The sequence below is a fragment of the Aphelocoma coerulescens genome (genome assembly GCF_041296385.1).
Source record: "Aphelocoma coerulescens isolate FSJ_1873_10779 chromosome W unlocalized genomic scaffold, UR_Acoe_1.0 ChrW_unloc_scaf_3, whole genome shotgun sequence".
In the NCBI taxonomy this organism is placed as follows: domain Eukaryota; kingdom Metazoa; phylum Chordata; class Aves; order Passeriformes; family Corvidae; genus Aphelocoma; species Aphelocoma coerulescens.
In genome coordinates this window covers 1797305-1809615 of record NW_027184082.1, presented here as the reverse complement: position 1 = coordinate 1809615, position 12311 = coordinate 1797305, and the positions used below count along the sequence as shown (strand labels likewise).

Below are 12311 nucleotides of genomic sequence, written 5' to 3'. Positions count from 1 at the left end.
AGGCCCCTGTAGAAAAGAAGCTCATAGCATCACTTAGACAAGTGGTGGGGCCAGATGGGGGAATAACTGTACTAGCCTGAAAATAAACCAGTGAGAGGCACCAAGTCAGAATAACAATTTAATGGAAATTAAAGAAAAGGAAAAGAAAGTAAAAGAAAACACTGACAGAGCCAAGATACAACCTGAATCCCTATTAGGCAGGGTAGTGGTAGCAGTCTGGTGGAATGGTGGCTGCAATCCTCTGAAGTGGTGATCCTGTAGTAGAAGGGGTCTGCTCTTCCTCAGCAAAGTCCAGCGGTGGCTGTGTAGCTCCTGTCCTCTGGAAATCCAGTGGAGCCCGTCCCTTTGATGCTCAGAGTCCCAGTTATATCCATGATGGGATGCTTGGTTCCTCCCTCTGGGTGGAGCATCTCACAATGGGGTAATGAGTCATGAGGCCAGGTGTTGATTAGGCTCGTAAACAGAAGATAGTCCGGAGGGAGTTATCTCTGAGTCATGCAGCAGGACAATGATGGGCCATTAACAGAAAGATAGTCTGGGGGGAGGAGGAAAGGAAAACACTGCCCCACCTGATTTCAACAGCTCATGAGGATGGTAATAGAATACACCTCAACCCAGGACAATAACAAAAGTTAAAACACCATTTACAGCTTTGGATTTAGATACCTGGAAGGGGGCAGCCAGAATGTATAGAGAAGATCCTGAAAAGGTAGCAAAGAGGTTTGAATTGGTTGTTAGAAATCAAGATATTGATTGGGAGGGTATAGACCTAATGCTATCAGAATTAACTGAGACAGAAAAAGCTGCTGTAGTATCCACAGCAAGAACACATGTGCAGGGACAGATAGCTGCTGGGACATTGCATGGAAATGTAGGTAATGTTTTTCCTACAGGAGATCCACACTGGGACCCCAATGATCCACAAACATATCCGTTCTTAGTTAGATACAGGAAATTAGTACACTGGGGGCTTCTAAATGCTATACCTAAAACAGTTAACTGGTCATTGTTATTCAGTATTCACCAAGAAACCACTGAATCCCCAGGCGCATTTATAGAAAAATTAAGGGATAATATGAGAAGACACACTACACCGGACCCAGCTTCTGAAATTGGGCAGCAATAGTTAATATCCTTATTGATGGGGCAATCAGCACCAGATATACGTAGAAAACTGCAAAAGATTAAGGAACCAGATAACCAAAACTTAGAGAAACTTCTAGCAGTGGCATGGGAAGTTTATAGCCCCACACAGTCGCAGTGGCCCAGGTCAGGGGATCGGGATTCCCCAGGGGCGGGAGAAGGCCCCCACCTAGAGGACAAAGGCAGCAACACCCAGGCTCAGATCGATGTTTGTTATGCGGACAGCCTGGGCACTGGAAACGAGATTGTCCTATGAACCGTGCCGCGACCCCAGAGCCACAATCATCAGCGCCACCGGGACCAGTGACTGTAGCACAGCTGTACCAGGAGTGACGGGGACCGGCGGGTCCCTCCCTAGCCGACCCGCTGGTCAAAGTTAAGCTAGGGGAATGGGAGGTGGAGTTTTTGGTAGATACTGGAGCCACATTCTCAGTCCTGAATCAGACTTTGAGTCCTGTAAGTAATGATTATGTCCAAGTTGTTGGGGCTACAGGGAAAACTGAGAAAGCCTATTTTTTGAGACCCTTAAAATTTACATTAGGCAAAAAGATGGGAATACACCAATTTCTATATCTTCCAAACTCGCCTAAACCCCTGCTAGGCAGAGATCTATTAACCTGGTTAGAAGCAAAAACAGAATTCACAGAACAAGGAATGAGACTACAGGTTCCTGAAGAAAAATTAATTTTGGCCTTAAGTTTAGCAAATGTCCCTGAAAAAGGAGGAATACCCATAGATGATGAGATAACAGATCAAGTGATCCCACTAGTATGGGATGTCAAAATCCCGGGAAGATCAAAACGAGCTTCCCCAGTGGTTATTGAATTATTAGAAGGGGCACAGCCAGTGTCAGTCAGACAATATCCACTAAGGCATGAAGCACGAGTGGGTATAGAACCAATAATTGTCAAATTTATCGATCAAGGGTTGCTGAGAGAGTGTAGGTCCCCCTACAACACCCCAATTCTACCAGTACAAAAGCCAAACGGAAGTTATCGGTAAGTCCAGGACCTGAGGGCAATAAATGCAATAACAAAAACACTGCATCCCATAGTAGCCAATCCTTATACTTTACTTACAAAATTACAAAGTGATTGGGTGTGGTTTTCAGTTTTAGATTTAAAAGATGCTTTCTTTTGCCTGCCATTAGATAAAAAGAGTCAGGAAATTTTTGCCTTTGAATGGGAAAACCCCAAAACAGGGAGAAAAAGTCAGCTCACATGGACTGTATTGCCACAAGGATTCAAAAATAGCCCCAGGATATTTGGAGGTCAATTATCCCAAGAACTGGAAGCCTGGACACCACCACTTGGAGAAGGTACATTTCCGCAGTACATTGATGACCTACTGATAGCAACAAGGACCTGTGAAGACTGCAAGAACTGGACTGTAAGTCTTTTAAATTTTCTGGGATTAAGTGGATATAGAGTCTCCCCTGAAAAGGCTCAGCTAGTCCCCCAGAAAGTTACATATCTGGGGTGTGAACTGGCAGGAGGGGAGAGAGCCTTGGGAGACAACAGGAAAGAGGCAATTTGTCAAATGCCCTAGCCAACTACAACCAAAGAACTGAGAACTTTTCTGGGAATGACAGGATGGTGTAGATTATGGATCTACAACTATGGACTAATTGTGAAACCTTTATACCAACTCCTAAAAGAGACTGGGGGAACTCACCTATGCTGGACGCCAGAGACTAATAATGCATTTGTAACTCTGAAACATGAGTTGATGCAAGCTCCAGCATTGGGCATACTGGATGTCACTAAACCTTTCCTGTTGTTCTCACATAAGAGGCAAGGACTGGCGCTGGGACTTTTGGCACAGAAACTGGGACCATACAAAAGGCCAGTGGCTTATTTCTCCAAGCAGCTGGACGTAGTCAGCCAAGGATGGCCCGCCTGCCTGCGTGCAGTGGCAGCTGTGATCCTGAACATAGAAGAAGCCCGCAAGTTCACACTGGGCCAGCAGATAACTATTTTTGTCTCTCACACAGTGTCAGCAGTGCTCACACAGTGTCAGCAGTTCTCACACAGAAAGGAAATCACTGGTTAACCCCATCTTGCTTTCTCAAATACCAGGCTGTCCTAACAGAATCAGAGGATGTGAGTATCCAAGTAACTAACGTTTTAAACCCAGCAGCTTACCTCCAGGGCAAGGCTACTGAGGAGCCCGTACAGCATGACTGCATCGAAACCATGGAGGCAGTTTACTCCAGCCGCCCGGACCTAAAGGACTCTCCGCTAGAAAATGCAGAAAACTGGTTCACTGATGGGAGCAGTTATGTCAAGAATGGTAAGCGGCTCGCTGGGTATGCAGTTACAGCCACAGACGCTGTCATTGAGGCAAAACCGTTACCTGTGGGGACATCAGCTCAAAAGGCTGAGATAATAGCCCTAACTCAAGCCTTGGCGCTCGCCGAAGGAAAACCTATCAACATTTAGACGGATTCGAGGTATGCTTTTGGGATGGTACATGCTCACGGGGCTATCTGGAAAGAAAGGGGTTTATTAACCTCACAGAAGAAAGAAATCAAGCATGCTACTGAAATCATACAGTTACTGGAAGCAGTGGTAAAACCTTCAAAAGTGGCTATAATGCATTGTAAGGGACACTCCCAGGGTAACACTATCCCTGAACTAGGAAATGCTATGGCAGACAAAACAGCAAAGGCAGTGGCTGGCGGGGATCAAATCCAAGCCCTTGCTCTAATCCCTTCTAACATCCTTATGGGTGAAAAACCCCCACCATACGACACTGATGATTTAAATTGGATACAAGAAGGGAAAGGACAAGTAGGATCTGATGGGTGGGCTAGAATAAAGGATCTCATTGTCATACCCAGAAAACTGCTAAAATTATTCATCCAAAGCGAACATTCTAAGACACATTGGGGAGTTGATGCTTTATATAACCATTTGAAGGACAAAGTGACAGCATCAAAATTAAAGGAAACAATTGAGGACATAACTTCCACTTGTGAAATCTGTCTTAAAAACAACCCTAATACCACTGTTAGGCTAAACACAGGAACTATCACTAAAGGAGTTTTACCAGGGGATGTGTGGCAAATTGACTTTTCTGAATTACCTAGGAAGGGGGGATACAAGTACCTTCTAGTCCTCACAGACACTTTCTCAGGTTGGCCAGAAGCTTTCCCTTGTAGGACAAATAAAGCTAGAGAAGTTGTTAAAGCTTTAATACACGAAATTATTCCACGATTTGGGGTACCCCGAGAAATTAATTCTGACAGAGGATCACACTTTGTAGCCCAGGCGGTGCAGGGAGTGAGTCATCTACTGGGCATACACTAGCAGTTACATACACCATACAGGCCTCAGGCAAGTGGACAAGTGGAAAAGATGAATCACTTTATAAATCAACAATTAGCCAAAATTTGTCAAGAAACTAATCTATATTGGTATCAGGCTCTGCCCATGGCTTTGCTTAGAATTATGGTAAAACCACGGCTCAAAGAAAAATTAAGTCCCTTTAAAATTCTGCATGGAAGGCCCTATGGAACAAATGTGATTCACAATGACAGTGTGGCTCTGGTAGGGCAACGCTACCTAATAGATTATGTAAAGCATTCAGGTCAAAAATTACAATCAATACGCACTACAGTTGTTAATTGTCAACTGCCACCACCTGATAAAGCCTTTCATAATGTGAAACCAGGGGATTGGGTTTATGTTAAGTCTCTTTCAGGGGATCCACTCCAAGAGAAATGGGAAGGACCTTATGAGACACTGCTGACCACTCATACAGCAATTAAAGTACAAGGAAAACCGACCTGGATCCATTATACTAGGACCAAACCTGCACCAAAACCAGAGTGGGAGGCAAGAAGAACAGGACCTCTGCGCCTTCAACTACAAAAAATCAACACAACATGATTTGGACCATACTAGTAACGTTGGTAATTGGGGCAAGCGCATGGGACCAGAATACATACCTTTGATTGCTCAAAGGTGTTGTTGAGAATTTTAATCTAACTGATTTCTGGATATGTTCCCAGCTGCCTGAGAATTCTGCTAGAGGCTTTCCTTTGGTTGGGGCAACATTCCCTAATACAACAACAATCTATGCTGCACTTAGTACTAACAGGCTTTCACATTATGTCAACATATCCCTAGATCAACTTCAGTGGAAATTAGAGTTTGAAGAGCCAATAATTAGGTCCTCACCAGTATCCTGTGTGCAGCGGTGCTGGGAAGAATCTGTACCTAAAAACTCAGGAGGGAATAAGACAGACTCCAAATGTGGGAACTTAACATTTATAGGGAGTTATCCTAACTGCTCAGAATTCTGGACCTATGGGGGGGCTAACATGTGGAATAAGAATCAAATGACGAGGACCAAAGCCCAAGGGTTGGCCAGTGCCCACAGGGAGGGGTTGGTACTGGATATGTGGTCACAACGCCTATAAAGTTTTACCCTTGGGATGGCAAGGCCGCTGTGCCATAGGACCAGTATTTCCCCACATTACTGTTGTTTCTCAACTACAAGGCTTACTCTGGACTTTTATACGGAAGACCAAAAGGACATCAAACCCCTTAATAGATAGGCCCACTAGATTTCACAGCTTTGCCAGATGGTTTATACCGGGCCTCAGGGTAAGTGAACAAGCGAAAGCAATAGTGAACCTTTCTGCTACTGTAGAAACCATAATGAATGCCAGTGCAGATACCATAAGAGTGCAGCAAATCGAGATTAAGAGCATCTCACAATTAGCCATACAGAATAGACTTGCATTAGATTTGCTGTATGCCAAGGAAAGAGGAGTATGTACAGTTATAAATACAAGCTGTTGTAGCTTTGTTGATTTAGACAAACAAATAGAAACAGAATTCTAGAAAAAACACGGACACTACATCAGATCACCTTAGATGACACTTCTTGGGGGTTTAAAGGGGTATGGGACAAACTTACATCATGGTTACCCAAATTATCCTGGCTTAAACAATTGTTTGTAATAGCTATTTGTGCTATTGCATTGTTACTTAGTGTTTGTATTAGTAGTTCCTGTTGTATGATATTATGTACTCGGAATCGCAATGCTTATGCTCAATGGCACAAGCACAAACTTAGAAGCAAAATAGAGAAGGGGACTTATTTAAAGACATGCGAGACTTGTAAAGAATTACAAATAACCAAAGAAAAGGGGGGATTGAGGAAGGGGCAGTAAATAGCTAACTCACTGTTGGAGTTTTAGGAGTTCTATTTTTTTTTCTGTTAAAGGAATTTTCCCCATACATATTGCTAGGGGGACAAATTGCTGGGTACTTAAGAAAAACAAAGAGCTACCCATTGAGGGTGGGGTGCATCTGGCTACTCTTTTGTTTCACCTGGGTGTGCGGTTGGTCGGTCCCCCGAACGCCTTTCATCGGCTGTTTTTCCTTCTGCAGAGAAAGATCCCAGGATCCCCAGCCCGCCTTCCTTACCCTGCTCGAGCCGGGCCATGGCCGCCCTGCCCCTGCCATTGCTTCGAGCCTTCGCTATGTTGTAGCCGTGCTCGCCCTGCCTGCCCAGACCTCCGGGGGGTTCCTTGTTTGGATACATCTTGTCTGCCACCCGGGATTTGTGCTCGTCCCTGCCGTTCCAGCCTGCTGTTCCCGAGGGTCCGGCCGGAAACCGGGGCCAGCTGCCCAGGGGTTTGTGAAGCTTTTGTTCCATCCCTTCTAGGGATCTCAGGGCACTGGTGCTGCGTGCTCCCCGAGCTCGCTCTGGAGCTCCCCCTGCAGCCGCGGGCGAACCATCGCACCCGCCCTGCTCACCGGGAGCCACCAGTGCCCCTGCCGGCTGTGAGCAGAACTGCACCCAAGGGGAAAGGGCCTGACAGCCGAGAAGGCTGGGACTGGGTTTGTGATTGTTTGCTGTTACTGCCACAGTTATTGTTGTTTGTTTGACTGGTTATACATATATATATATATAATAGTCAAGAACTGTTATTCCTATTTTCCACATCTTTGCCTAAAAGCCCCTTGATTTCAAAATGATTATAACTCGGAGGGAAGGGGGGTCGCATCTGCCATTCCAAGGGGGGCTCCTGCCTTCCTTAGCAGACACCTGTCTTTCAAACCAAGACACTCATGTAAGCACAAGTTAACTATTGGGAGACAGCAAATGTTAGTTCAGACAGCAGATGTTAATTACAAAACCTAAGAAGCTGAATTCGCCGTAATCTTGTCAAAATAGAGGGGACAAGGATTATCTCAGAGACTGCTGAATCATTCCTCAAAGGGCTATGCATGCCCAGGGAGAAAGGTGAAAAGTGCACTGTGAGGAAGACTACTGGTCTTCATCAGAAAGACCCCCAAAGAAGAGGAGAGGCCTTCCTCAGCGCGACCACCAGGACACACAGTGCATGAGTGACCCGTATGCTAATGATATTAATGACTTCCGAGAAATAATTTATACAACTGCACCCATCCCAAGGAATGTGATGAATATTCATAATTTAACCCTTAATACTGTGTTGTAGGGAGCACCGCTGTGTGTGTTTGGAGGAGCGATCCCCACACACCCGGCACGCCGAATAAAGCAAATACCCACTTCTCTGACTCTGAAGTGTCTCCTGGCCCGGTTGCAGCGCAATTCAGTACAACCCAGGCTATGTGTGGATGAAATTATTTCTGTTGCCCATCCTGGCCAGACCAACATCCTGGCCAGAATAAAGTAATGCCTTGATTCTCTAACACTAAAAATGTTGTTGGAGAGTTTTTGTTTTTCCTGCAATTTCGGTAACAAAGGCATTGCTTGTTTTTGTACATCTGGAGGGGTGGAGAAAGCCCATGGAATGGGAAAATAATATCTGTCTGTGAAAGGATGGGGAATAGTAGTAAATGAAAATGTATAAATCTGTATGTTTGGTATAGAGATAGTTTAAAAATGTAGATTATGTTATAAGTGTTGGTAAGAAGGGATTTCAGTAATGAGTATTAAATACAATGGAATAGTTAAGATATATAGGTATTAACTTATGTGGGATATGAGTATGATGCAAATGGTATGGAAAAAGGGGTGGAGTGGAATAATATTGGAATGGAATAAATTTGGTCTGGCTGAGCTGGAGTTCATTTTCCCATAGCAGCCCTCCCAGTGCTGTGCTTTACATTGGTAGCTGGAAAGGTACTGATAACACACCAGTGTTTTGGCAACTGCTGAGCAGTGCTGAAACAGCATCAGCACTGCCTCTTCAACACTGCCATCCATCAATAGGTTGAGGGAGGGTAAGATCCTGGCAGGGGACAAAGCTAGGCCAGCTGACCCAAAATAAGCAAAGGGATATTCGATACCATATGACATCAGCTCAGATATAAAAGATAAGGGAGGGAGGACGAATGGGAGCGCATTCATTATTTTACAGTGTTTGCCTTCCTGAACAATCACTCCGCATGCTGAAGCCCTGCTTCCTGGGAAGTGGCTGGACATTGCTCACTAATGGGAAGTAGAGAATAAAATCCTTTTTTTTCTCTTTGTTTGTGTGTGCGCAACCTTTCGCTTTTGCTTTACTAAACGGCCTTAGCCTATGAGTCATTTTCCATCTTATTTTCTCTCCCCTGTCCAGCTGAGAAGGGGGAATGAGTGGTTTGGTGGGCACCTGGTATCCAGCCAAGGTCAACCCACCACATCATTGGTAGCCGAGTTAGTTCCAGGAATTTTTTAATTGAAGGGTTTAGCACACTCTACTAGCTCAGGTATTACAACAATGCTTCTCCCAGGACACAAGGATGTTGAACAGATGGTGTGGGGCAGGCTTACACTGCTTCCCTAGGACACAGCTGTTCAAAATGTCAGGTGAAAAAGCAGGAGATGCTTTCTGAAGGTTTCACTGAAAATCCCTTCCAGAATGCAAGAGGAAGAATATTTTGGCAGCATATGGAACCCATACAGCTACATAATCCTGTCTGTGTCAATCTACTCACAGTACTATGGCCTGAATATAGATTTAAAGCTCCATAATGCCTACCATTTATAAACACTGTAAGATGCCTGTAAGACCAATTCTTCATCAGCAACAGCACTCTGACGAGTAGTTTGCAGGACTGCTATAGCAGTATCTACCTACCACAGCTGATAGTCTTCACTGAAGTTAACTCTAGAGGATCATAGGGTCTTGATGTCAGAGGAGGTGGAGGTGCAGATGGGGCCTGAGGCCAGACAGCAGATGTTGGCCTCTCCAGGCCCCGCTAGCTTGCTGCCTCTTGCAGCTGTCTGTAGGATGACTTCCAAGTTCTCAGAGGCAGCCTTACACCAGCATTCACACTGACCCTTATCACCCTGATCCAAGACATGTTAATGATAGGAACAAGAGAGATGCTGCAGATCAGTTCTGTTCAAGACCACAGGCTGCCACTTCCCCATGCATCTGATCTCAGCTATGTCCTGAGGATACTCCAACACTGCTCAACACACAGGAGCCAAAACACAAAGTAGCACTGTGATACCATCCATGCCTTTGAGCCCAAGCCAGTGATCACAGCTACAGATAGCAACGGCTCACCTGAAGGACATTTCTTTTATAGCCAAATGAGATCCATTGGAGGCAGATTTAAGCAGCTCATTAACTATTTCCAGGTATACTAATTAGCAAGCCCTCACCATTTGAAGCAGTTTTGTCAAGAACACAGCAAAAACCAGCAACATAGCATTTGGAGCTGCTGAATACCCAAGCACACATTTATGTTGCTGGAACAGTTTCCATAAAAAGGAAACTGCCTTGTTAGGATTCCAACAGGCTTGTACAATCTTGTACAACCTAATATCTTTTTAAGGTGAAGTTAACCTTACTAATGTTAGATTGTGTTCCCAGCCTATTCTGGTTTTATTAATAATTTTCATGAGTTTACCCAGTTTCTCCTTTAACTATCTCCTGGGAGATGGTGGCCAGGAGAAGCCATTGCTGCACTCAGGAGAATTTCCTCATGTGATCAGGTCAGCAGCATGTGGACAAGCAGATATTCAGCAATACAAAGATATAGAGGGAAACAAGAATGTGAGAAGTTTCCCTCTTACAACAATGTTACGATTGGGAATTCAAGCATGGCATCACTGCATTAGAGTCTGGATGGGTAAAGGTGTCATGGGGCTTGATGAGATCACCACAAGATTTTAAGGATCTCTGTAGTCATGAAACATAGATTTAAAAGAAACATAAAGATTTTAGTTATAGGCTAGCTGTGTTGAAATTAGTTAGAATAGGAAGGAATTCGGGCCCAGCTAGAGTTAATTAAAATAGTTAAGAGAGCTGGACCTGAAACAGTTTTCAAGATGTTAGTAATTGATTACTAAATAACTGATGATCTGTCATTTGTATGTTTGCTTAGCTGTGCCTAGAACGAGGAACAGAAACATTGCTAAGTTGGTCTAGGGAACAAGGACAATTACCAATTTCCTCCCTCTGTGGGAACCTATTCAAAAGTCAAGCAAGAGGAAATTTGGAGGTCACTAAAGTAATTAGGATTGTTAACGTTCAGAAAGGTGAAAAAGGTTAAAGTGAGGGAGATGAGCTTACTTCATCTATCTGGGACCACTGACCCAATTCAAGACCACCGACTCAATTCAGAGCACACACTACACATGCTTAATGACATTTAAGCTCATTTCCATACGAAGTGGAGAATGGGAGGTGTTAATGTTATGAATATGCATTTGTATTTTGGATATTCATAATTTTTGTAAATAAAAAGCTTTGTGTTTGCTTGTATCAGGGCCCTGCATCTTAGGGAGCTATCCCACGCAGTGCCTGGCGCCAAATAAAACATACACTTTCTAACTCTAAACTGTTAGAGAGCTTTTGTCTGGCTCAGTTGGATATGAATATTAGATCGATGTTCATATTTTGGTAAATCAGTCAAGGGGCGAGGCTTATCCCATGTACATTCCTGGTTTGAAGTGGACACAAAGAAAGCCTGCAGAAGACCTGTGATAAGGAAACAGAGCTGCACCAAACAGACCATTTTTGAAAGGCCTTTAGCTCCTCAAAGTATTCAAGCAGTAGTCCTAGCAGGCTGACGTTTGTCTAGGATATCCAAAAGTTTACCAGGGATTTGATTGACCTCCACTAAAAGATTGAGTTCTGAGCCAAAACAGGCCTTCAATTTTCAAATACAGCCATGAAATTTGGCAATTTTGAACCAATTGTATGAAATGAAATGAAATGAAATGAAATGAAATGAAATGAAATGAAATGAAATGAAATGAAATGCTGCTTCTCACAGTCTTTGCAGCAGCACTATTAAACTGTCTCAAGCTACTGCTCACATGAGCTCTAACACAACAACTCAACCAGGCTCCAGGAGAAACCTTAAAGGTCACGTGACAGATGAAAGCCTAGCAAAAAACACAACATAGTCCATTCACACCAGATGCAGGGCAATGTATCCTATGCCCCAGCAACAGCAGAGGTTAGCCTGAGCACTGCCATATTAACGTAGCTGGACCACTGTCAGCCCCTGAGCTAGTCCATCAGAACACCACACCAACCTCATGGCAGCACTTCCTCTAGTGCTTTGGTCCTTGACAACTGTACTTTAAATCTCTCCAAGCAGCCCATGCTCAGCATCATGAAGAAAATGCTTTCAAGCTGGGGAGTGCTTCTTTTTAAAAACCATTTATATAAAATCATTCTCCTTCTGAACCTGCTATGTAGTTGTACCATGATCCAATCATGGATTTGATAGCCCAGTGTTACACTCTGAACATCACTCATACATGCACTGAACTAAGGGCCTCTTCAAATTGACTAGCAGACATTAAGTCAAAAGGTATCTGTTCACTCTGGTCCTAGGGTGACCAGGCTGTGTATGACTCCTCCTGAAGCTGGACTCTGATGCCTGAAGATGGCCACCTAAAAACAGAGACTAGACAGGAATAAGGGAATAAAGGTAGGTATTTATTCAAAGGGCCTTCAAAGGTACATCCTGGGGAGTCCAGAGGCTACTGCCAAGATGGACCCCAAGATGGATGGCAGGTCATGAGTTCTTCACACTTTTATAAGTTTGGTTCATTTGTATATCAGGGTTAATTCTCCAATTAAAGCTTCAGTTAATGATGTAGTTTCCCCAAGCTTGCCCCCCTTTTCAGAGGCTTTGGTTTACATTTTGGGCCTAGGGCGGTCTGAGTGTCCTTGGAGAGCAGGCCTGGAGAGGCTTTGTTATGTCTACCTA

At 44.1% G+C, this 12311-nt stretch overlaps 1 protein-coding gene across 1 annotated transcript in view; it reads right to left on the bottom strand.

Annotated features, from left to right (window-relative positions):
• LOC138102863 (ubiquitin-conjugating enzyme E2 R2) overlaps positions 1-12311 on the bottom strand; it is a 176201-nt gene that overhangs the window by 58460 nt on the left and 105430 nt on the right. The window lies entirely within an intron of this gene.